This window comes from Pseudophryne corroboree, chromosome 6 (genome assembly GCF_028390025.1).
Source record: "Pseudophryne corroboree isolate aPseCor3 chromosome 6, aPseCor3.hap2, whole genome shotgun sequence".
Classification (NCBI taxonomy): domain Eukaryota; kingdom Metazoa; phylum Chordata; class Amphibia; order Anura; family Myobatrachidae; genus Pseudophryne; species Pseudophryne corroboree.
In genome coordinates this window covers 547910274-547936862 of record NC_086449.1, presented here as the reverse complement: position 1 = coordinate 547936862, position 26589 = coordinate 547910274, and the positions used below count along the sequence as shown (strand labels likewise).

Genomic DNA, 26589 nt, shown 5'->3' with positions numbered 1-26589 from the left:
AGGAGACCTGCAAAACATGCACTGTGTGGGGTCCTGAGGACCGAGTTTGAGAACCTGTGCTATAGAATAAAGAGTTGAGATGTGACTTGATTATATTAGGGCAATGCAACTTTAGCATTTAATACTATTTGTATACAGTATTATAATTTAATGATATTTAAGATACACTAGAAAGAAAAATGTCTTGACATTGTTATTAAATGTAAAAGTTGCGTGTTCCTTACAAAATGTAGTTAAAAACTAGCAAAAATGCAAACATTAAAATTATTTACTGTATATATTTACTACCAGTTATTTATATACCGTACACAAATTCCACAGCACTTTTACAGAGAGAGTATTTGCCCATTCACATCAGTCCCTGCCCCAGTGGAGCTTACAATCTATGTTCCCTACCACATGTACATGCACACACATTCACGCTAGGGTTAATTTCGTTTGGAGCCAATTATTCGACCAGTATATTTTTGGATTGTGGGAAGAAACCAGAGCACCCGAAGGAAACCCAGGCAAGTATGGGGAGAATATACAAACTCCCCACATTTAGGTCCATGGTGGGAATTGAACCCATGACCTCAGTGCTAACCATTACACCATCTGTGCTGCCCCAATGCAAATGCAAACATTTGTTTCCTCTTTTACAATCAAATGGAAATGTTGTTTACCTGAAGTAAAAAACATCAATTATGTAAAGGTGTGTACACACGAGACAATATTATGACCAATTTGTCCATTTCTGATTGGAATGACAAATTATTCAAATTATCTAGTGTGCATGCACTATCACGATGCTGATGCGTACACCCGTGGGTCGCTAGCGACAGCCTCAGATCTTTTGTACATTCATGAAGACATGGAGCTGTCGCTAGTGATGCCATGGCCCCACTCACCCACCTCTTTGCTAGTCGCTGCTGGCATCGGCAAGTGGGTATGCACTTGCCAATGATGACACTGCACCGGTTCCTGTTGCTAATGATGTCATGCTGGGTACACATTGTCTTGTGTGTACCAAGCTTAAAGGGGAATATACATGGTGCGATATGAGCTAACGATATGGACTATATAGTCTATTTTGCAAGAAAAACTAGTCCATATCATACCATGTATATAGAACCAACACTGAACAATGCGCGCTCCTGCGTATCGTCATCGCTGGAAAAAATAGACTGTGCTTGCACATACAATTTTGGCTTACATAGTTCATATCGTTATGTGTGTATGATATTTAATGATATTAGCCAACAATACAGATTTATGTCATCATAGCCACTCCCCGGGCACTCACAGGCTGCCATAGGTTATTGAGGACTGCGCTTATCACTTCAACCTGATAGATAAGCCGCTATGGGAGGTAAGAAGGGAATCCACGTATCCCTAAGTGAATAAATATGAAACAATAAAGGGGGTAACCTCCCAGCGCTAAATTAATCAGGTATTATACTGACACTAATAACCGTATTGTAACAATGTATGTATGTTTCATTAGTTACCTATTTTTCAACAGAATTTACACAAAAGGATATTCTAAAATGTTATTTTATTTGAATAAAATAGAAAAAAATAGAAATACTTGGGTATAAAAATTATTCTAGTATTTTCAATTAAATTTTGTAAAAAAACAGTGGTTCCTAATACCGGTATACTGACATGTAACACAATACAACATATAACATAAAATTTCCAAGTGAAACGCCTCAGCGAATTACTCACCCTTATTATTTTAAAAGTCTTGTGCAGTACCAAATAGAATTTTGATGTCCATATAGACAGAACAAAGTAGGTACTTTCAAAGTCTCAGAGTTCTTTTGTAAGGGCCCATTCTGGGCTCTATGAGATAATCTCCAGAAGAGTTTTATCGCCAATCAATGGTTGCTGAGTCGCTGTGACTTACTTGTATTCCTTGGCACTGTAAATTGAAAAGCATCGGATGTCTGCCGGCAGATGTGCTGAGGTGCTCCGCAATCAACTAGTTTCACCTGTCTAAGCATCCTGATGAAGCCTGCTTAGACAGGCGAAACTAGTTTGGAAACTTTGAAACTTTATGTTATATGTTGTATTGTGTTACATGTGAGTATACCGGTATAAAGAACCACTGTTTTTGTACTAAATTTCATTGACAATACTAGAATACTGTATTTGTTATACCCAAGTATTTCTATCTTTCTGTATTTTATTCAATTAAAATAACATTTTAGAATATAATTTTGTGTAAATTCTGTTGAAAAATAGGTAACTAATGAAACATACATACATTGTTACAATACGGTTATTAATATCAGTTTAATACCTGATTCATTTAGCGCTGGGAGGTTACTCACAGGCTGCCATTTTCTCCAGTACATGCAGTGCTTTGAGTTGCAAACAGGAGCTGTCACAAATTCGGTAAGTAGAAGTGCCACTGGCCCCCAATATTTTGCACTGGGACTGTAATTGGGGGCAGTGTGTGTGCATTATGTATCCTTTATTTAATGGTGTATTATTGTACCACTGGCCACCAATGTATACTGTGCACTGGCACTATATAGGGGGCATTCTGGGGGTATTGATATGGGCATTTTATTTGGCACTGTGAAGAGGGGCATTTTGTGGTGCACTATGAAGGTGGCATTTTATGGGGCATTGTGAAGAGGGCATTTGACAAATACTATGAAGGGGGATTTTGATGTTGGCATTTTTAAGGGGGGAGGGGGGGCTGAATGAAGGCCATATATCTGCTGCACAACCATGCATCCTAGCATCCCCTGGCACCAGTGTAATCTGAAAAGTAGTAACCGCTATTGCTGGGTTGTATTATTCTACAACAGCTGTAGGCCCAGATGTTTCTCTGCACTGTAGTATACATGTTGGATGTCATATGAATGTTAACTTATAGTTGTTGTTTTTATAGTCTTTACTCATTTTTCTTCAGAAATGCCAAGCCCTGGCAATCACAAATTTTTGACTGGGTTCATTGACCTTTATCAGGCCAACAAGTGTCTGTGGCGGATCAAAAGCAAGGATTATGCCAACCGAGCTCTGAAGAATCAGGCTTATCAGCAATTGATTCAGTACAGTAGAGGCAGGAACAGTGATGCTAACCAAAACTGGATAAAGAAGAAGATTCAAAATTTCCAAACAGTGTTCCTCAAGGAACACAAGAGGTACACAGAATCGCAGCATTCAGGAGCCGGTGCTGGAGATGTTCAGAATCCAATGGTATTATTATCTTCTGCTGTTCCCCCTGGAACAAGTGCCGTGGATAAGGTTCCAGAGTTTCCTAAATCCAGATTCACCCATTGATTTGTAAGAAAAGGAAATGGAGAGTCTGAATCTGGTAAGTAACTACACTAAAAACAGCTATGCCACTCAACTCAATCATTTCAATTTGAACAGCTCAACCTCACAGACCCTTTGGTGACTCAGTGTGGCATGTTTTTAGTGGAATTTCTATAATAATGACAGTTTTGTGCATATTGTTGTTTTGTGTTTTTTTTGTTACATGGGCCTAATGTTTACATTCTCGTTTAAACAGAATACAACTCCAGAGCTGGATGTGGAGGCTTCCGCTAGTCAGCCTGCAGAACTGGAGAACAGAGGTGGAATCTACACCTCTGCCAAGCCCCAGAATGCCAAGGAGGAAGGCGTCCAAAATATCCAGTTCTGCAGCGTCCAGCTCAGATCAATTTTTTAAGCATGCAGAGGATGCTCTTCAAAAACCTCCTGACCAATTCTAAAATATTTCAAAAAATATGGCAAATGAGATGAGATTGATGCAGGAGAACCGGCTACACATCTTCAAGCGCCTATTGATGATAATCTGATGGAGGACTGTGACATAACACCATATCCCAGGCCACGTCTCACAACATTGGCCCCCCGCACCTCCCCCCAGCCACCACTTATCTATTCTGTGCTGGAAAACTTCCTCTGCACCAACCCACTTTTCCGCCGGGGCCCACACAACCCACACTTCCCACCCGTCCCATCAGATCATCCAGTGGCATATACTCAGACATGCTGAGTTCACAATATAAGAAAGGTTACCAGCGCTATAAGTTGTATTACCAATTCAATAAAATACTTGGATCAGTTGGATAAAAAATTATTTTTTAATATATAAAAAGCCGCATATGACTAAACATTCAGTCAATACATATACACATCAAATCTAAAATAAATTGTAAAACATTGGCTCTGAGATATTAGTATTTAATTTGCTGGTAGGAACCAAACCATTATTTCATGATCCCGGACTTTATATGCATAAGAATTCCCTCCTCCTTGTATATCAGTTGCACAGTCAGCTGGTATTAACCTGATGTTACCTCATACACAGTTCCACAGAAAGGTGGTTAGTTGTTCATCTGCGTAGAGAGTTCAAGGTGTTTCCATGAAATGTTGGATGTATAAAGCACAGGAGAGGGTTATTTCCTATTTCTTGAATCCAATTTGGAAATATGAAAAAGTCCTTATCTGGATCAGTCTCAGAATGGTGTAGGTTTGTGGGGTCTGACAAACTCCTTCCAGCTGCTGGGGTAACTAAGTGGGTATTTCCTATCCTTTACCATGCTGAGTTCACAGTCCACTTCTTCGGAAGAACCACAGTTTTGGAAATTGTGACTTTTTATATTATATATTGTAGCGCCCTAGCATAGGAAGACCATGGGAATTTATTTAGAGGTATGACAAGTTACTATGACCCATTGAATTATACTAGGTAATGGTGCATATAAATGAATTCATGTATTTTTCATTATATATATATTTAACTATGTATATGTCTGGTAACAATAACATGGTGTACAGGGATGATACTACTTATGGGACAGCAGGAGAGACTGTTCCAGAAACTGACCCTCACGCTGCTATAATGGTCAAATGGCAGAGACCGCACAAAGAGGAGAGCAGGTGCACAAAAGTCAGTTGGTGCCGGTGACGCAGGAGACTGGATGCAGCTGGGAACTGCTGAACACAGCCAGCCCCGGGAGCGGTGAGAGGAGACAAGTGACAGCCGCTAGGGAGAACCGGCAGAACTTTACAAGGGGGAGTGCGGTGAGAGTGTGACGCAGCCCAGAGAAGACGCGGTCGGGAGCCCGGAGTCTGCACGGTACCTGCCAGCTATCCTTCCAGGCATCGGGAGGAGAGGAGGAGATCACGCTGAGGTATTGTGCCGCCGCACGCTGCCCCTGCAGAGTCTTCCAGGCAGGCAGGTGAAGGTGGTGTGACCCGACGGATAGCCCTCTTAGAGTCCTCTGAGCGGCAGAAGCAGTGGGAGGGGAAGCGGAGTTGGCCGGTGCTATAACAACATAGACGCCAGTAGCAGCCTAGCAACAGCCACACACACCCTAACCCCAGGCAGAGCCACAGAGTGAGGCGCCTATAAGCAGTGAAGAAGCGGCCTATGCAAATGAGAGAGGAGGAGTAGGGAAAGCCCCTTACTACAGCATAAATGGGCGGAGGTGTAAGTGTATTTAAGCAGATATTCATTGTACACTGTACACCAGCAGTACTATCGCTCTAGTCTATGACAGGAGTGGGACTGATTATACTGGCTCTAGACAACAGATATAGAGGAGCCGACTATAGTACAGAGGAATCCAATTTTATTGCATCATTAGTCCAGTGTGGATTGTACAGTATCGGTTCCTGCTCCATCATAAGAAATTAAGAAAGCTGGAAAGTGCTAGAGGGCTATGTATATGTACCTGTGGAACTGTGCCCAAGGACTATAGTAGCGCTGCATTAATATTTCTAGCAGTGTCAGTTACCAGTGTTGCACAGCATCAAATTAGCACTGGTGCAGGCGAATCGGAACATTAAGCAGCCCTGAGGATTAATTTTTGAAGGATAGGAACTGCTATGTATACAAAGGGTGTCGTTCTGCTTAGGAAACAATAAGAGCGGAGACCAAGACATTAAGCGCAGCATTTATATAAAGACAGCAAATAAAAGCAGAGTCAATAGTAAAGGGATAGTCCAAATTAATCTGCATTTTATAAATAGTTGCTGAACAATTCACCTGTTCCATAAGTACAAGGTGAAGAGACTGGTAGTCAGCATATAAAAGACTCTACTGTTATGAGCCAAACTACTTCAAGTACACCAAGACTGTGATTATATTTTATATATTGCTTCTAACCCAGATATCGCCTAAGGGACAGCTTAAACACTTAAACTCTGCAGGAACATAGAGGACCCTTGTGTTAGGAAATACACAGGAATACTTGGTTAAGGAGGTACAGCCGCCAGGGATCAGATATACTAACGTCCCAAGGAGTACCATATAAAATTGTATAGCTACAAATACACATCTACTGTGAAGGGAAAAAGATGATTGTTAGTGTTTGATACATATAAGTTAAGAAGTACCTTCTACTCAGCAGACCACAGAGAAACATTTGTAACATTATATAGGACAGTAACTGTTGCAATAATTTTCCAGACTGAGCCAAGAGTCATTTCACTAGCTAAAGGGAGAATTGAAGGTTATTATTTAGTAATGATGTTACATAGTTTGTACTAAATGCTGATGTTTTCATAGGTTTATGGGCCCTATAGTGCAGTATCACCCTAAGAGTACCCGGGTCACTCAAACACCTATAGGTGTTTATTTCAAAGAGTATTTTTTTTGTAATGCATGCAGTTGGAAATGTATGGTATAGAGTATATAGGATAATCTATGATATAAAGAGATAAGCTGAGGTAAAGATTTATTACAATATAATTGCAAAGTTATAAGTGAGAGAAGTGGTTGTGTTTAATTTGCCATAAATACTTACCAATAGGGTTAATTGAGAATCCAGTTGATGACCGTTGGAGTGAATCTGAAACACAAGGAAGAACAGACAGTTGTGAAGGTACAGGTCAAAGTGCAACCTAGGGGAAGGGTATTAATACATGCTCTTCATTGGCTTTCCCAAGCAAGCCTAAACTACATAAGTGCTTGGGTGGAGGCACGCCTTAGTAGTCACTGATAGTAACCCCCTCACTGCAGGGAAATAGTGGGTAGGAAAGGGTTACAATATTATATAGTAATGGTTTTTAAAAGTGATTTAAAAAATTGTTGTGACCCTTTTCTTCAACTGTTGCTCCAGGATGAACAGGACTTTGGTCACTTCTACCATAGCGTTGATTTCTGTCAATCTTTTTCACTGGCTACTGAACTATATGATCTGATACCTGTTTTCCTTTGAAAACACTGTTTGGAAATTTTAGAATCTTCTTCTTACCCAAGTTATGTTGGTATCACTGTTATTGCCTCTACTGAACTTGTACTTTTGTTGACATGCCTGATTCTTCTATGCTGTATGATTGGCATATTCCTTGCTACACAGTCACTTGTTGACCTGAAGTACAATAAGTGAACCCAGGGGGTCATTCAGACACGATTGACGCTGCATTTTTCGCAGCCGTGCGATCGAGTCTGAACTGCGCATGCATGTGATCCGCAATGCGCAGGCGCGTCGGCCGCCGGTGACGGCTGTCACCTGCCAGTGTCGGCTGTCGCCGGGCATCAATGAATCTTACGAAGAAAGCGATTGCATCGACGATCGCAAGAAGAATGACAAGCAGAAGGCGTTCGTGGGCGGCAACTCACCGTTTTCTCGGAGTGTCCGGGAAAATGCAGGCATGCCCGGATTTTTCCTGGGGGGGTTCCTGACATCAGCAACATCCCGGATTGTCGCAGCGGCTGAGTAAGTCCTGGGCTGTGCACAAACTGCCCCAGCACAGCAATTACCCCCTCCCCTGTAGGCAGCAATTACCTGGTCGCAGCAGTGCAAAAAATAGCCTGCGTGTGACCAGGTCTGAATTAGGCCCCCAGTCCCGAATTTTTAATTCACATTTAGTAAAACATTTAATAGAAAATATTTGTTGTGTTTTTTATTGTGTAGAAATTATGGTCAAATAATGTATTTCTAATTAATATTGTTGGAGTACAAAATTGTGTTTTAAGACTGTATTTCATTTGTGCAGAATATATCTGGTGTATATATCTACAGTGTCTGCGAGTCCCGGTGTGTTTCTGCAATAACAGTCCCATTTTCAGTGGAAATGGTGCTGTTAATGGGGTTTTTGTTTCAAAAAATGTGAAGGAAAAAAGTGGAGGATCAAAGTTGACAAAATATTGTAGACATATAAATGAGATAAGAATAGGGATAATCAAACCAATAAAATCCTTAGGGTCGGTTGTTAGGCAAAGTTTCTTCATCTAACACCTCCTCATGGGGACACGATAATCCAACAGAAACATGAAATAAACAAAAAACAACAATGTGTAGTAATGTTACAAAATAAATGAAGAACAGATTCCCCTTGTGTTCGAGGTGATTCTGCAAATTTTTTATGATAAAAGTAGTTATAAAATCTCACTACCACTTGAGTGGTGGAAAGGCACATAAAGGTTTCTTTAAAAGAGAACCTGTACCCAAGAGATATTACCTAATCAGGAAAATAATGCGTACCCAACTCACTTGTCTAGGAGATGGGTTCCACGTTTCTCGGTTTCTTTATAGACTGATTCCACACCAGGAGGACATAACCAAAAAAAATCTTTTTTATTCCAGAGCAAATTTAAAATGCATTAAAATAATGTGGCAGGTAAAATCCTATGGAAGTCCATATGCAGAGTTGTATGTCACAATCAGATGGCAAGTAGTGGCAACAATATGGGAAGAAGTCATGAAACAGGTAATTATGTTCGGACTGAAACCTGTATTAGAGCTTCAGCATATCCGCAACAAAGATTGAGCAAAGTCTCTGGGATAGTCCTGAAAATAGCCCACGGATCTCAATCAACGAGGTTTCAATCCAAAAGGATCTTTTTCAAGGCAAGTGATACAAAAATCCCATTAAAAGCACTGCAGTGCCTAATTGCCTCTGGGAACCAGGGAGAGAGGAGCAACAGAGGCGCGCAGATGGCTTCAAGGCCCCAGCAGGAGGACAAGAATATGAAATGGAAATGCAGCAGGTGCAGGCATCCAGTGTGGACCCAGGAGAGAGTGAGTCCTTCTCCCTCCAGGCTCCCCAATGTCCGTCTGTAACTACTACATGGCTACCTCACTCCCTCTGTGTGGGGTGCTGTTATTGGGGAGTTGGTTGCCTACAAACCAAATCCCCCTAAAGATGGGCTTTTAAAATAGCCCTGGCTGATTCTATTAGCCAAGGTAACTTAAGGTGTGACTTTAAATGTGGGCCATAGGGCTCCATTCAGCGTAGTACCGATGTGCTTCTGAATCATTATCATGTGAACATCGGCACATGTTTAGTCAGAGTCTTGGTTTTTAACACACCTATTTAACAGTAAATGTATTAGGGACACCAGAGGCATTAACATGCTGGTCCTGATAAAAGATTTTCAAAACCACAAAAAAAACTTTATGTATCCTGGACCCCTTACAAAAATAAAAACACTGTACGCTGGTGAACATAGCTTTTATATTTGTCATTTGAGAATATAGGGAACCCAGTATAATAAAACAGAACCACACAGACCACTTATGTATATGCATGCCATCCATTATTTATCCCTTATTTCCAGTAGCCAGAAGTTATGCTTTCAACCCTATACATTAGGGTTGGAAGCATATTAACACTATATATTCTTCAACATAATTTTTTTTTTTTAAATCTAACATGCTTTTCAAAATTCAAAAATTGATGCAGTCACACACGTAAAGTTAAATTGTAATGTGTCAAACTGCTATGTATCATCACACACTAAATTTATGGAGAATTCCTGCCAGCCAACTGCCCCAACTCCATTGAAATACCTCAAGTAATCCTCCCTGACCTGTTTGGCCTTTGCATTGGCCAATTGAGTAGACCGTGATCTATCCGCAGAAGTCCACCTATCACTGTCCTCAATCTGGTCTGTGTCATCCATCATTGCTGTAGGTGTTAGCCTATGTTGCATTTTCCTATTCCTCAGAAAATTATGTAATGCACAATAACTCAACACAATCCATTTAACCTTATCCACACGGAGCTCGATGGCAGAGTGGAAAATTCGGAATGGACTGCTTAGGATGCCAAACACATTCTCCACAATACGTCTTGCCCAAGACAGCCGATAATTGAAAATGCACCACTCCTTTCTCAGCACCCTTTGTGGATAGGGCTTGATAGCATGTTCATGAAGTGCAAACGCCTCATCCACAACAAAGATAAAGTTGAGGACATGCAAGCACTCCTCTGCGCTTGGTAAATGGAGACTGTTAAATTATAGCCTCTCATAACAGTCTCCTGAAATGAGTCACCATCTGAGGCTCTGCCATTATTACCAGCGTCCACAAAAATAAATTCAGAATTAGCGTTGACAATTGCCATCATCACAGCACTGAAGAGGCCTTTATAATTATAATACATGGATCCACTCCTGGCAGACGGAGTAATCCGGACATGTTTCTCATCAATAGCTCACCCACAATTTGGAAAATTCCACTGCAAGTCAAACTCCTCCGTGATGTTTTTCCAATCCTTAGCACATAAAGGAAACTAGAAAAAAAGACACACAAAATAATTTTAGATTCATGTATTTTCACTTGAAACGTAATTTTTATTGCACACACAGCAAATGTGAACATAAGGGCTGGTTTAGAGATGGACACAGCTACGGGTTCATATGCACCGGCCGCGTCCATCTGGTCTGCACACGCGCACTGGCCGCAATGCACATGTGACCAGTTTCCTTGCGGGTGTATCCAGGAAGGATGTGGCCACACGATGATTGACAGTGGAGTTTGCAGGATGGCAACGCAGCATGGGGGGGTGGGCCAAATGGGGGTGTGCCATGACTGTTTTCGGGGCGGCTGCATGACATCACACACTGCCGCTTCGATTAAAAAAATGAGGGCCGACCACCTGACAGAGCAGCCAGGCTGCGCTACCAGGGGTTAACCGTAGTCCCGATGCCCATCGGGAGGCGGCTCATCACACATGCTGGGTGGCCGTGCCCTGAGTTGGGCGGGCCCCAGCATGTGATGAGATGGATGCAGAGATGGATGCAGATCTGGCTGTGTATGCAGCAATCTGTGTCTTTCTCTGAATCAGCCCCATAGAGAGGAATTCAATACTGGACCTAGGTTGTGAAGGGGTGCAAATTTGCCATAGGCACGGCAAATAAATTACGGTAACAACATCCCCTTTCACCTGCCTGTGCTTATCACTGAATTGCTGAAAAGTGTTTGCTAGGTATGGGCTGGCAAACTCTTTTGAGCAAATTTGCCACTGCCAGCACCAAAATGTGGTGGGTGTTGGGAAAATGAAGCCTGCGACTCCAGCCGCCTGCTATTGATTTAACCCCATAGCAAAACAGTGAGCATTTAAAAATAAACAGTACATTTTCACTCCCACCACCAACCCCATTCCCCATGGGATACTATTGGACCTAAAACAAACATTATAGCCTGCAACACACCAGAAGTGAGTGCTGCAATCACCTCAGGGTTGGGTGACATGGTTTATAGCTGCACACTAGCCCTCATTAGCCTAGGCAATGTGTGGAACCCCCATCTGTTTTTACAGTACCTTAAAATACTGTCACTTAAGCACGGTGAATAGCTTTTCAGGTCTCAGGAATTATGAGACCCAAAGTCTGAGGGGAGATGAGAATGCTGAATTATAGGTCAATCATGGATCTCCCAGTAGCCATAAAGTGGAGAGTCAACACCAGCCTCTCCTGTGCAGAAATAGACCTGCACATATTGGTGTCCTGCTTCTCAATTTGGGGTGTCACATGAGTCAGCAACTCCTGGAAAGTGTCTTCATCCATTCGCAGGAAGATGCGATAATCATCCGGATTATTCTCCCAAATCTCCTGTCCAGCATCTTTTGTCCAGCATGAACGAATGCGTCTCCTTTTATGGGCTCTCTCCCTTTAACTAATCACCACAGCCTGAGCATATACTACCCCGACTTGGTATAGGAAGGAATCCATAATGAGAGAAACTAGAAACAGATTTTAAATGGCCACCACTATTTATCCCCCCCAAAAGTGATACTCTCCCTCCTGAAATTCCAACTCAGTATTTAAATAAGCTTGGTTTCTACTACAGGCAAAATCGTTCATAGCCAAAATCGTTCATAGCCAAAATCGCTCCATGTGTATAGTCAGTATCGTTGGTTCTGGACTCCGGGAGGTTCAAGGGAAATCTTTAAGCCTAAATCGTTCATAGACAAAATCACACTGTGTGTATGCCCCTGAATGCAATAGGCTTGTGACTTAACATAATAAACCTACACTGCTTATTAATTGAGCACTGCCAGCTAGAGGGTTCAATAAGCAGTCAAACATCCTATAGAATAAAAGGCTAACGCTGCTCCTTACCTCTACCCAAGTATTTTGCATATCTGCGGCTACTTGATGGTACCCAAAGGAGCAAATCAAGTATTGCACTGTTCGGGCACGCACAGCCGCTAGCGCTGACATTACTTTTGTTGTTCTGTAATTTTGACAGAATTTTAACTAGTCGTGTCATATGTGTATATACATATTTATGTATAAATCTTTAGTGCAAATGTGCGTAATGCAAATACGACTATTATACACTTATTATATGCCCAACTGTAAATGAGCGCTCCATTGTCAGACATTAGACTCAGGAGAGGGAAATACACAAAAACTACAGTACGTTGTACATAGTAATTCCCAATTTTTAAATCACATTGTAAAACTGACTATTTTATCATACATGAACCTTGTACTCACACACACAGCTGATGCTGAGCCTGTTTGCAGAGATACAGAACAGGTGTGGGCACTCTCATTCTTTCAGCGAGCAGCTGCATTGAGAACTGGCACTAGCTACGGCATGCTGCGCCCCTTTTGCGGGAGTGCGTGCACCATGCGATCCTATAGATCGTGGGTGCATGCGCACACCCGCAGGCACTCTATTCATGGAACACAAGATGCGTTTGTCGTGATCAGAATGTAAGACGACAGAGGAAAGGTCTGTATTTGCATTTCTATCATCTGCATGAAAGAACTGAGCACACATAAGTGTGGATGATTCAGAGGGCCTGATTTAGCCCAGATGGAGTACCGTTTTGTTCACTATTGACCAATCTTTTTGGGGCTGTGCATGTGTTACAATGGTGCTGTGGCCCTTGTTGCGGTGCCTTGTTTGCCACACAGGCTGGATGTGTTATAAGTCAGTTATAACACAGACAGGAGAAAATAATCTCTTTCTGGGGCAGTTTTCTGAATCCCAAAGCAACTAATCAGCTTCTGCCATTTTTCTAGCACAGTCAGAAGCTGATTGGTTGCTTAGGACTACTTCACTGTATCACCTCAAGGCTTGATACATTTCCCCCAACTTTTATTGCAGATTCAGCTTCAATATGCCATCTTTGCTGGAGGGCTTCTTCAACAGTACTCAATGTGTTAGAACTTTGTGGGCCAGATTCAAATGTGCTCTCTCCCCTCATGGCCACCATTGCGCCCACCCACGGTATTCTAATGATACTGCCGACGGGTGCGACAAGATCATTTCAGCTAACTACCACTGGAGGTTGTAAGCTGAAATGCATGTAAAGAGACCCGTTTGGGCACCCAAATGGGTCTTTTCACGATCGCGCCCATTAGTGTAGTCGGGTTTAGGTGCTTTGCACACCTAATCCAGACTGTACTGGGCGTGATAGAGACAAAAATGGTTGACATTTGAATATCGCTCCTCTATCTCCCATCACTTTAGACGGGAGATAGGGGGCGCGTTAACATTTGAATCCAGCCCTGTATGTTTTGCTGTTTTTTTCCCGGCAGTATGTGTCCTGCCAACAGGGGTAGCCAGGGATCCTGCTATGTGAGCTGCAGTACTGGTCCTTACCAGAGGTGCTGCTCTCTGGACTCTGTTCTGTGCTCATGTGTTGGGTAGTGGATAATTCAATTACCAGCATGGACTACACCTGGCAGCTGCCTCTTTAGTCTGTCTGATCCCAGCACTCAGGGCTGGGTCACTGTTGTTCACTGATGTTTAATGTTACCTGTTCATGTCTTCTGGCTCTGTCAAGCAAAAAGAACCCTGCCATTAATCAGGTTACCATACTGCTTTTTGTTTCTGGACTCTGCTTATACTAATGAACAGGGGCAGAGCTAAGACATATGGGGCCCCATAGCAAATTTTTCTCACCACCCCATTCCCACTCACAACCCTGCTGCATCAGCTCTCCGCAAACCCACCCCACCACCACCGCTGCACACTGTGCGGGCAGGCACTCACCTCCTGTTTCCCGCGGCTTCTCCTCTATCAGCAGTGTGCTGCTGTAGTCAATGTCCCAGCCAGCTGGCTCCCTGTCTCTCCATCCTCACTGATGCTGGGAGGAGCCAGACTAAGCAGTGCCATGGCTCCTCCCAACATCAGTGAGAACGGGAAGTTAGAGCCATCTGTAACACTGACAGCAGATGTGCCTGAAGCAGCAGCACACTGCTGATAGAGCAGAAGCCACGGAGCACAAGTCTGTAGTAAGTGTGTGGCTAGCAGGTAGCATATTTTCCAGGTGCAGGGAGAGTGGAGGGCCGGGCCCTGGATGTGGCTAGGGCCCCATAGCAACCGCACTCCCTGCAACTACGATAGCTACGCCTATGCTAGTGAAGTTTTCAAGTTCATTTACTTTACCAAGTTCCTCAGCCTTGACAAATTCCATCAAATATATCTGCATTGTCTGCATATCACATTTACCTGCACCCTCCTGTTATTGTAATTTCACACAATAACTTCATACTATATTCGCTGCTACAATTTTGTGAATTGTTGGTTAACCAGCACCCAGGGGGTTTAAAAACACAATGATAATGATGGCTCTGATTGACGACTGTGGCTATATCAATTTAATTTTTGTAGTTTCAATTTTAATGACTTTAGATAATAATGTTGCCATGTCAAATTGTAAGAGCCAAGATTGTTGATTGCTGGATCTATAATCGCCACCTATCAAAACGGGATATTGGCACATGAGCGCGTATAACTCATGTTCAGGTGCAGTCTGAAAGGTGTAAGGGTTGAAATACCAGGTCGAGTGACTCGTGTTCAACCCAGCTCACTGTGCCGTGTGAATGGGAGCCGAGTCGTTGCGTCCCATTTCCCATTCTCTGTGTGTGTACGGGCGGCGCTTGAAGATCATGTGATCTCCAAGTGCCATCCCTGCTGAGTCACCGCTGACGTCACCAACACGGCAATATGCTGGGTTGCGGACAGTGGCAGTGGGGCGCTTGAGGTGGGTTACACACTGGTAGCTCCCATGTCAGGCTCCCGGGTGCGACCCACCTCAGGCAATCTGAAAGTGGTATTACTGTGCTAGTCACTCCTGTTGCTTTGACTTGATTTCCACAACACAGCAGTTTCAACCCAAATACACTTATAGAAAATATTTTTGCAATAATGCAATATGTAAAGGGTTTTAAACCCTATCTTAGTAAGTAGAGTAGTAACTTGAGTAAATATATAAATTCTGCACATATATAAACACACTTATACTATAACAGTAATAATATACACAGTACCCCACCATTTTAATCTGTTGATCTTTCCTGGCAAGGCTTTAGGTGGGGCACTCTAAAGAAGACAAATCTGATGGGTTGTTATTATTATGTTTTAGTTAGTATTATAAATTCCAGAGAATAATAGTAGATTATGGTTAATACGTCAATCCTTTTTAGGTGCGGGTGTAGCTACTTATTGCTGAAATAGATCATCTCCTTTGTAACATAGGGCGGGATGTAATGAATGAGTTTGGCGGCTGTGCAGGATGCCGGCCGAACTCTGACATTTTTTTAAAGGGGCTAAACCAAGCCTTGTACATGATTGCCCCTTTAAAAAAAAAGCCAGAGTTTGGCCGGCATCCTGCACAGCCGCCGGGCTCGGAGTACAATATATCCCTCCCATATAGTACAAATGCAGTTACTTGTAATCTTGGTATTTGTTAGATTTGCTTATATTCAGAAGACTTTCCCTTTAATTAATACCACTTTAATTACTGATCCCTGATATAAAGACTGGCTCTACAGTACAGACTAGTTCTGTAATTAATGCTATTTCTGAAAGGTACAATAGAAGAACTCACTAAGATGAACTGGCCCTTATCTAATGGCAGGCTCTAAAATAAATGTTGGCTCTATGACAAATACTGGCCTTGTAGTATAGACGTTTCTCTGCAGTGATGACTGACTTTTGCAATACGAGAGGCTCTGTAATATAGGCTTGTCCCTGCAATGATGGCTGACTTTTTATATTTCCTGTGAAACTTCTGTATAATGGTTTTAACTTTAAGTATTCCTGTCAGTAGGGATGTGAATCCTTTATAGCAGGCTGGATAATGTCTAAGTGTATAGTCACCCACCTCTCAAGCAACACTGTAATTCAGGACCTGGTCCCGCTGGAGAGCTTCTGCAGCTGTCACTCTCAATGGAGGATCAACCTTCCAGCCCCATCTTTAGAGCCACTTAGAGCCACTGCTAGTCCCTTGATCCTAACTTTTCCCAGTGCATGATGCCAGGATCTCTGCCTCTTCAAGAACACCTCTGATTAGTGGGTGTCTCCTGTTCCACCAAAGCTGAAACACACTGAAACACCACTGCCGCATCTCTCAGCTGTGGATTTCACTCTGCAGGTATCTTTCACTGTATGGAGATCTGACAGGGAAGGAGTGCCTCTTCTCCATGACAGCCATTGTTGGGTCCTCTTCCCGCTCTGACAATTGTCAGGGAAGTTACGTCTCCAATTTAGCCTTTTCACTGAAGGACACCTAGGAGACCACAGCGCTTGAATCACTGCTCCTCCTGTGTCTACCACTGGCTTGACAGCACTCATCACACAGATGCAGCTTTCACACAGAGCCACCAATAGCCTCCCCCTCAATAGCATGGTCAGTCTCCTCAGAGTAGATGCTAAACCCAAATAGGCTAAAGGACTGCTGACATCACAACAATATGACCCATAATGGCAGGGGGAGAAGCAAGGGCAGTGTATTAGCAGTATCACCATCTACGCCATCCATTAGCCCGAAGTGTATCAAGCATAGCAACCCCACAAGGGTACAATTTGGGTACCATGTTCTGATATTGCTCCTCCCCCTGCTGTTGTGGTTCATGTGGTAGTGATGTCAGAGGCCCTTTAGCCGGGTTGAATTTAGCCTCAATTTTCTCCTCAGTGGGCACCTCAGGACTTCCTGCAATGGTCAGTACCGGCTCCTTATTTAACTTTTGCCATGTGCACTCTGCCATTCCTGCACGCCGCACGAGCGGGTTCATGACATTTCTGCCACCTCTAACTGCTGTATGAGTTATAACATATTTATAACTATTTGATATGATGGATGTGTATGTGACAGGTGTTGAATGGGAACTGCTGTGCAGATTTTGAGCAGCATAGCAGTCCCTATAGAAGTCTATGGAAACTGCAAAACTGACAAATTCATTAGCACTGGATAGTCTAACTTTTGAAAGCATAACACCTGATAGCTAATATAATAAAATATTATGGTTGCTGCACTCATAAAACAATATTTGACATGGCTGAATAAAGACTCAAATCACACGTGTATATTTACAAAGATATGTATACCTTTTTTAAATTATCAATTCATAAATGCTGTATATAAAAGCAATCAATTGCAAACTGATCAATAGCTAAACATACTTAAACAAAGTATTGTACTATTGGTCAATGGTCTTAACATAAGAGTACATATAACAGTACATAAAATTGTGTGCAGCATCTCCTGCATGCACCTGTTATATTTTTTAAATCTGTAGCACCAAGTTTATTGTGTGTGCAAAACATGGGACATGTTTAAATTCACCCATTTGTAATGCTCTCCTAATATTACTTGCATTATCGGAAATGACAAATCCTGAGGAAAGTCCTAGTGGGGCGAACCTTTTTGCTATGACATCCCTGAGATTTACTAACAGGTTGACACCAGCATGCCTCTTAGTGAAACTGGTGATATAGAGAGTAGCCTGCCTGTGATGAGCTACTCCAGATCATTAATGATTAGAATGATGATGAAGGTGTTGGCTGTGGAGAATGCTTGTGCTGGGATATAGCTGAGAGCTGGGAGCTAGCTGATGCTGGACTGCTTAGTATTATTTTACCGGATTTTTCAAACTTTCCCAAATATTTGCATGAACTCGCTGCAAATGACATATTAGGGAGGAGGTTCCTAGATGTTTAACATCCCTACCTCTACTTATTTTGACTTCATAAATGGTACAGATGTTGTCAGCATTTGGGTAAACATAATTTCACAAATAAAAGGTAGCTTTTTAGGTCCTATGTCCAGGCATGACAATGGTCTTCTTTTTGTCATGGTCAATGATTGCTGGTACTGGTGGCTGACTTACTTTGACACAAACAACATCCTCATCAGTGTCAGATACACAAATATCCCTGTCATCCTGTTGCACTTCCAAAGTAGTATCCTCATTTCCTAGTCACCATCTTTACTTGTGGTGCTCTTACCCACATGTGCAGAAATAATGGAAGGCTTCTGTATGATTACAGTGCCAGAAATGTCATACTCACACATAGTACTCATGGACACCCTTAGACTCTCCACAGGAATTTCTCAAGTTTGTGAACACAGAGTTTGTTCTTCAGTCTTAGCACTTGTTCGGCAGTTGACACCTCTTCTAGACTCAAAGAGTCAAGGTGTTGCATATAATGTGAGTTTACAGAAGGTGATGCCTGACTGTGTTTGGCCCTGGCTTCTGAGATAGGCATTCTAGTCTATGAAACAGCAGTAGCACTAGCAGGACCACCACTCACAAAAAATGACCATGGCCTGAACCTTTCCTTGCCACTGTGAGTGGTGTACAGTATGTCATGTTGGAAATTTTACATTTTCCGTCAGTAAATATTCAGTTTATTATTAGAAGTAGTGCTTTCTTTAACATTGTCAAATATTGTTTAGATTTCAGGTGCTCTTTCTTAAACCTTCATTCCCCTTGACCACCTGCTTTAGTAGATGTTGAGGTACATTGCTATCATGACTGGCTGCAGTACTAGTACTGGGTTGCTGCTCCTGCTCTTCTATAGACTGATCTGTGATTGGCTTTATTTTTGACACCAACCAAGAATTTAGTTTTTTTACACTTGAGAATTTTTGTGGGGTGTAGATGATGGGAGACACTCATCTTTAAATACACAAAATAAATACACTATTTGTTTGTTTTTTTTAATTTAGAATTTAAAAAAGACTGCAGTTTTTTTTGTTTTTGACAACAACAGGGAAAACTTTATATATCTGGAACATGTCAAAATAAAGAGGTCTTCTTGGGGTACAACAGCCTCTAACACATTAGAGTAATTAGTATATAAATTTTTTGACAAACAATAAACAATATCACATAGTATACTGCTGTTATAGGGGAAAAATGTTAAAAAGGTGCAGGTTCACTTTAATGGCACCTATAGTTTTTGAAAGCAAAGTTCCTGAAAACACAAACACAGTGCTCCTAGTAAAAATGGCACCCTAAAATTATGTTATATTGTTTAACACAGTGCCTCAGTGTAGCACCCTCTATCTGGTATGATCTCCTGTGTGTAAAATAATGCAATGAATGCCCCACACATTTTTACAAAGTGCAGTACCTGATAGTTCAGCTGACCAACCTTCTTCCTAGCCTGATCTTCTCTCTGTGTGAAATGGTTCAATTCATCATTTCCATAGTACTTCTAATGATTTTTTTTAACCAATGCCTGAAAGGCACATAAGTCAGTGCCTTACAATACAGCACACCTTCTCCCTCCAGTCTTTTTTGTGAAATTGTGCCCAATCACAAAGGCGGAACATATATGCAATACAAAACACAAGAGATTTGGTGCAGGGAAGATGATGTTTCCAAGCTCGAATCTGGATTGACAGCTACTGTATGTTCGAGTGAGTTCAGTTTCCATGGAAATCAAAATGGACAACTCTAAAGCAAAATGTACTTTCCCTCAAGTCAAATTAAACATTTAAATAATTTTTTAGAATTTGTTTCTGACATTTTAAAAGTAAATAATATTTTTAGAATGTGTTTCTGACATTTTAAAAGAAAACAAAATAACATTCTGTCCTCCATCAGAACGAGATACTGTAGGCTCTTGTTCAGGATTCTCTGCATATTTTGCACTGTGACATGAGGACACTGGATACAACCTCTCTGATGGTATCACCAAAGTGATGGTGGAGACTTGTCACTCGCTAAATCTGTAAAAGAAACAAACAGAATATTATTTAAGCATTCATGAGCATTTAACAGTAATCCATCAGTAAACACAGACTGCATACACTACATTATTATTATTATTATTATTATCCTTTATTTATATGGCGCCACAAGGGTTCCGCAGCGCCCAATTACAGAGTACATAAACAAATAATCAAACAGGAAAACAGCAACTTACAGTTGATGACAGTATAGGACAAGTACACGGTAAATAAACATAGTTACATCAGCAGATGACACTGGAATAAGTATCAGGTGGCAGAAGACTGATGGAATTGGTGCAGTTGAAGATTATTAAAGTAAGAAAGGATAAGCACATGAGGGAAGAGGGCCCTGCTCGTGAGAGCTTACATTCTACATGGTGGAAGGTTACCTTTAGTAAAAAGACAATATATATTGACTCTTACAGACTGCCATAGGAGACAGCTTGAATGTTCTGGACTTGTTTCTTAAATACAGTTAAGGGTTGAAAATTTAAGAGAATGCAATTCATTTAATGTTACATATGCACATTATGCACGCTGACTGGTGTCACCCAATATGGTCTTATCTAAGAAGTATACTATTATCACTTTAGGAAAAAATAATACAGAAATAATAGATAAACAGAAAAATAATAACACTTCAGATTTATTTACATATTTTTAACCTTCCTTCACTTCCTCCTGCAGTTGGCCACACCTCTGATGGGCTACTCACTTATGAGCCCATCTACATTTCCTCTGGCCCCTCCCTCTTCCAGTGGACCAAATCTCATGGAAACACACAAGAAATTGGTTTCAAATTAAAGATCAGTTTAAAAATATATTGTTAATAAGCATAAAAATTACTTTGATAATCAAAATATAATGCATACAAGCACAAATAAAATAATTTATCACTTGTCATTGTATAATCTTATAATGGATTAGATATGTTGGTAATATGAACCAGTGGTACTTCATATTCACTTTATGTGGTTCTAGTTCAGAACATGGGGTACACTGACTACATTGGCGGTCTCCACAGTAGTTCTGGGACAGGCTGGCTCTGGCTTCTGACCCCATTATCCAGCTTCACTGGCAGCGTCCCTGCTGGCTAGCCATCCTCTCTGGCAATACCCCTGAGGGCTGCACAAAACCCCCTGCTGGATGGCTTTTACACAAGTGGTGGTAGCAGCAGTCTTCTCTGCAGCTCTGGTACAGACCGACTCCAGCTCCTGTGATCCCTGTTGTCTATCTCCTGGTAGCGCTTCTTCTGCATCACAACGTCTCCAGGCTCCTCTTTAGCAGTGGTGGCAGGTCTAACTTAGTGTAATCTCGAGTTTACTTAATGTTCTGAACAAGTTTACTTATGTTCAGAAAGAGTATAGTGATTATTAGTCAGTGTTCTGAACTTGAACCCACTTATGTATTTGAGCAACTTTTCACTGTGTCTTGAATGTGAATGAAATGCAAAGTTTTAAGACAAATATTTTCCTCTGAGAGCATCTCAGGTGTCCCGGGCATCTCACACTCTATGGTGTACGGACAACCAGTAAGTGAAGACACATCTGTGCTTCAAGAAGTACATGTTAAAGTAGTAATGAAGTAGCAGTTTATTGAGTTGCTAAAATTTATTGTGGCAAAAATATATAAACACAGTACTGGGGAATTATGAAGTCCTATACAGTGTTTGCAATGTCTTGCCTGTTCAATCCTCCTGATACACAAATGCTGCTACCGAATGGCAGGGACCAGCTAGTGTAACTGAATAAGTACTGACTGAATGAATATCCATATAGTATTATACTTCAAATAATAGTTCCACTTGGTCTTCCTCCAGGAGTTACATGTTGGGTGATTTTGCCAGAGCAGCAGGTTGGGAAGAGGTTGGCAAGTGTAAGTATTTATTCACATGATTCTCAAAATTCACTAGTGCAAGTTCAATGCTATCATGCTGTTCATCTCCAGTGGATGCTTCATCTGAACATAAGCAAGCTTCATAATAGCTGCACAAACAAGGAAAACATCAACAGTATCTAGGAGTTGAAGAAGCATCAAGCCAACCCAACCAGCCATACAATAGGAGTTGTCATCACTTTGGCAGCCATCTATAAATCATGGTTACTGCAGTTCCTGGGCCTGGTCCTGTATCTGCTGCTGGAGAACCTGAGCCTGAAAAAGCAGCAGCCTCAAAACCTGTCCCTGCTCCTCAAGCCCCTGTAGCCTGCAGCGCAAAGTACTCAGGGTATTCAGAGGAAGATTTGAAGAGACAAGTGAAAGATTGTCCCTTGGAATAATAAAAAAAATATATATCTAAAGAATCAAAATAAGAATACATTTTATTGTTTAACGTAGATATGGCACTTCTTTTTTGGCAAAATAAAAGCAATTTTGTTTGAAAACATTAATATGATGTTTTTTGAATTATAGAGACTTACTTGCAGAGATGAAAGGAGTGTTTGTATTTTTCTTTACATTAGTAAGATCATCACATTGTTTATTTTCAATCAGAAATAAAAGAAAAGACACAAAACCAGGTAAAAATTAGCATATCTGCAGGGTAATACTGTCTGCAATACAACACAAGCCATCATTGTCCTCATAAATCTCCAAAGTGTGAGTGTTGTTGTTTTCATACAAAAATAAATCATAGAGCACCTTGCAAATATGAACTAAAACAGCACAATCAAGTCTAGCATGTCAAAATGACAATGACATATGTTAAACATTATGTTTGCAGACAATTTCTCAGCTACTGTATATCAAGAAACATACCTACACAAATGTTTATATACAAAGGAGGAAGCATTTGCCTACTATTCAGAATGCTTCTCCCACTGCAGAAAGTGCCACAAACGAGCATCCACTCAATTATCTAAAGCAGGGCATACACTATACAATTATCTTGCAGACCATCTGCCCAATCTGCATGGTTGGACTAAAATATGGTAATGCATAACTCCCAACATGACCCTCTCCAGGAGGGACAAAGTTCTCTGGTTCTGGACTTTTCTCTTAATTTATGATTGCAGGCACCTGTTTTGAACAGGCTAATGGATAAGAAAGGTGTTTCAGCACAGGTGATCGCAATCATAGATTAAGAGGGAAGCCCAGGAGCAGAGCATTCTGTCCCTCCTAGAGAGGGTTATGTTGGGAGATATGGTAATGTATGCAAGCAACTAATTTTCTATTGCTTGGGAGCAAATGGTGGATTGTTATTTGCTCCCATACAGTACCAGATTTGCATTTCAACCAGGCAGATTGGACAGATGGTCTGCCAGGTAGTTGTATAGTGTACTGTATGCTCAGCTTTATATAGATATACTTAATTAAAACAGCAGACCCTCCAACATGACCCGCCCCACTAGGTACAAAATGCTTTGTTCCTGGACTTCCCTCTTAATTTATGATTTCCATCACCTGTGTTGAACTAGTTAACTTATAAGAAAGCTGTTTCTTCACAGGTGATTGCAATAATAAATTAAGAGGGAAGTCCAGAAACAGAGCATTTTGTACCTAGTGGGGCGGGTCATGTTGGAGGGTATGTAACAGTGCTACAACTGTTCTGGTGTTTGAGAAATCATTCAATGAGAATAGATGAGGTCAAGTTGATTATTTGCACCTGCCCTATATCTGGTGCAAATTGTACATTTCCTTTTGTGAGCATATCTGCAAAACTACTGATCGTCATGTCCAGCATTTTCCCTTACTGTACACAGCGTACATGAGAACACTACTTCCCACTGCCAGTTCTGCCTCTCCAGTTATAAGGATAGATCATACTTGCCTACCTGACCCTCTCCATGAGGGAGAAAATGCTCTGTTCCTGGACTTTCCTGGTAATGTATGATTGCCATCACCTGTGTTGAGCTAGTTAATTGATAAGAAAGGTGTTTCACCACAGGTGATGGCAATCATACATTACCAGGAAAGTCCAGGAACAGAGCGTTTACTCCCTCATGGAGAGGGTCAGGTAGGCAAGTATGGGATAGATGCGAGTAGTGTATAATGGGGGTCATTCCGAGTTGTTTGCTCGCAAGCTGCTTTTAGCAGCTTTGCACACGCTAAGCCGCCGCCTACTGGGAGTGAATCTTAGCTTATCAAAATTGCGAACGAAAGATTCGCAATATTGCGAAAAGACTTCTCTGTGCAGTTTCTGAGTAGCTCGAGACTTCCTCTGCCAGTGCGATCAGTTCAGTGCTTGTCGTTCCTGGTTTGACGTCATAAACACACCCAGCATTCGCCCAGACACTCCTCCGTTTCTCCAGCCACTCCCGCGTTTTTCACAGAAACGGTAGCGTTTTTTCACACACTCCCATAAAACGGCCAGTTTCCGCCCAGAAACACCCACTTCCTGTCAATCACATTCCGATCACCAGAACGAAGAAAAAACCTCGTAATGCCGTGAGTAAAATTCCTAACTACATAGCAAATGTACTTGGCGCAGCCGCACTGCGGACATTGCGCATGCGCATTAGCGACTAATCGCTCCGTTGCGAGAAAAAAATAACGAGCGAACAACTCGGAATGACCCCCTATGTGTTCCTGTCTACAATCACACATTTGCAAGTATTCACTTTATGGGCAAGTGCAGTGCTCAAAAAAATACACCTGGCAAACAGTTGTAGTGCTTGTTCTGCTTCAGCTCCTTAATGTGGTCATCTAATGCAACAATTCTGTGGGCCATAAGACAAACCATACCTTTCAACATGACCCTCTCCAGGAGGGACACAATGCTCTGCTTCTGGACTTTCCTTACTGTATGATTGCTGGCACCTGTGTTGAACAGGCTAATGGGTAAGAAAGGTGTTTCACCGCAGGTGATGGCAATCATAGATTAAGAGAAAAATCCAGAAGCAGAGCGTTCTGTCCCTCCTGGAGAGGGTCATGTAGGGAGGTATGGACAAACATTTGTATCCAATATTCACAAACTGTATAAAATGCGTGTTGAAAACCTATGCAAAATTACCTTTATTCTGAGTTCTATGCACCGTAATACATGTAACTCAGCACACTGTATCAAATGCATTTGAAGATATGTTTAGACTTATTATGATATGGCTGCACACCAGAGAAGCCAGACATCACTATCATAATGATGATTGACATTTTAATGTATAATTTGAAAATAGAAAAATGCAACAATTTCTAAGTTAAAGAAATGATTGCACCCTACTGATACAATACTGAGGAGGCACAAAAGATAAATATAAGCACAATTTTAAGTTATGATCCATTAAATACAAAGATTAATTATACATTATTTAATGCTGTACAATGATTTTAAGGGGACATTCAATTAGTAGCGATGAGCTGCTAATTGTGGTAACCCATCATTGCAGATTTTCCTGTGCATCACTTTGATGTGTGAGAAAAGTTAGCGATTTTCATGGTCACAAGAAGTTTTCAGAAAGCCACAGTGATGATACCACCCTTTTAATTCACACCTTGTGATATAAAAGATTTTTATGTTTGATTTAATTGAGCTTTTGTGTTAATGTACATTTCTTAGGCCATTTTATTTTAATATAATTCATCATTTAAAAGACATAAATGGTTATGGTCCTATATTTATGTGTATGGAGATCTGCATTCGCTGTAGTGGAATGAACAGTTCAATTATGCAATCGTTTATCATTGAATTGAAATTTAGATAGCAGCTAACCTGGATCATAATATAATGTAAGTTTTATAAATAAAAATATTATCTTATTTAATGGAGTACAGTACTCTTGGGGAATAACATTGCTCAGATTTCTTATGGCTCCATTGGTCCCTAAGGACACATTAATCCACTCACAATTTGATTTCATTATTTCAAATTCTGCTCTCAAAAGCTAAAGGAGAAAATGAAATATCATAAATAAGGAGCTGCATCAGTAGCCTTGGTAAAGTGCACTTGATCTTGTAAAGTAGCTGTCAAGTCTGTTTGTTTTCTCTCTTTGCTCCCAGCTGCTCATTCAGTTTTGTTTTAGGTTAGCCCAAGAATGGACTCCTTGAAAAAAGACTTAAAAGGGGCTCAGAGCAATATCTGTCAAATCTATAAATGACTTAAATATTACAAAAAGCTATCACTTTTCAGTGTGATGTTGTAATACCTTCAAAAGTAATGGTTAAAGGAGGGTTATGTGTTTCTACTATAAAGCTAGCTATTCATTATTTATTTACGTTTTTGTCCTCACTCCTTGTACACAATGGGGCTGATTCTGAGTTGTTAGCAAAGTAAAAAAGCAAGTAAATTTGCACCTGGACAAACCATGGGGTGAAAATACATATATTTATGTTTTTTTAAATACTGGCTGCTTCTGCATATACTGTAGCCCACAATTTGTGGACAGTTTTTTTTACACAACAATTTAGATTTGAGTTTGACAATGCCCTAATCAAATCTAATTCTCTCTGCACTTTTTATATCTGGCTTACTAGCAGTGGTTTTGTGCA

General features: G+C 41.2%; 1 long non-coding RNA gene across 1 annotated transcript; it reads left to right on the top strand.

Annotated features, from left to right (window-relative positions):
• The first annotated feature begins 4902 nt into the window (after positions 1-4902).
• On the top strand, positions 4903-22504 carry LOC134935437 (uncharacterized). The gene is made up of 3 exons (XR_010180135.1): positions 4903-5141; positions 6765-6836; positions 21989-22504. It is a non-coding gene; the product is annotated as an uncharacterized LOC134935437 (long non-coding RNA).
• Positions 22505-26589: the final 4085 nt, after the last annotated feature.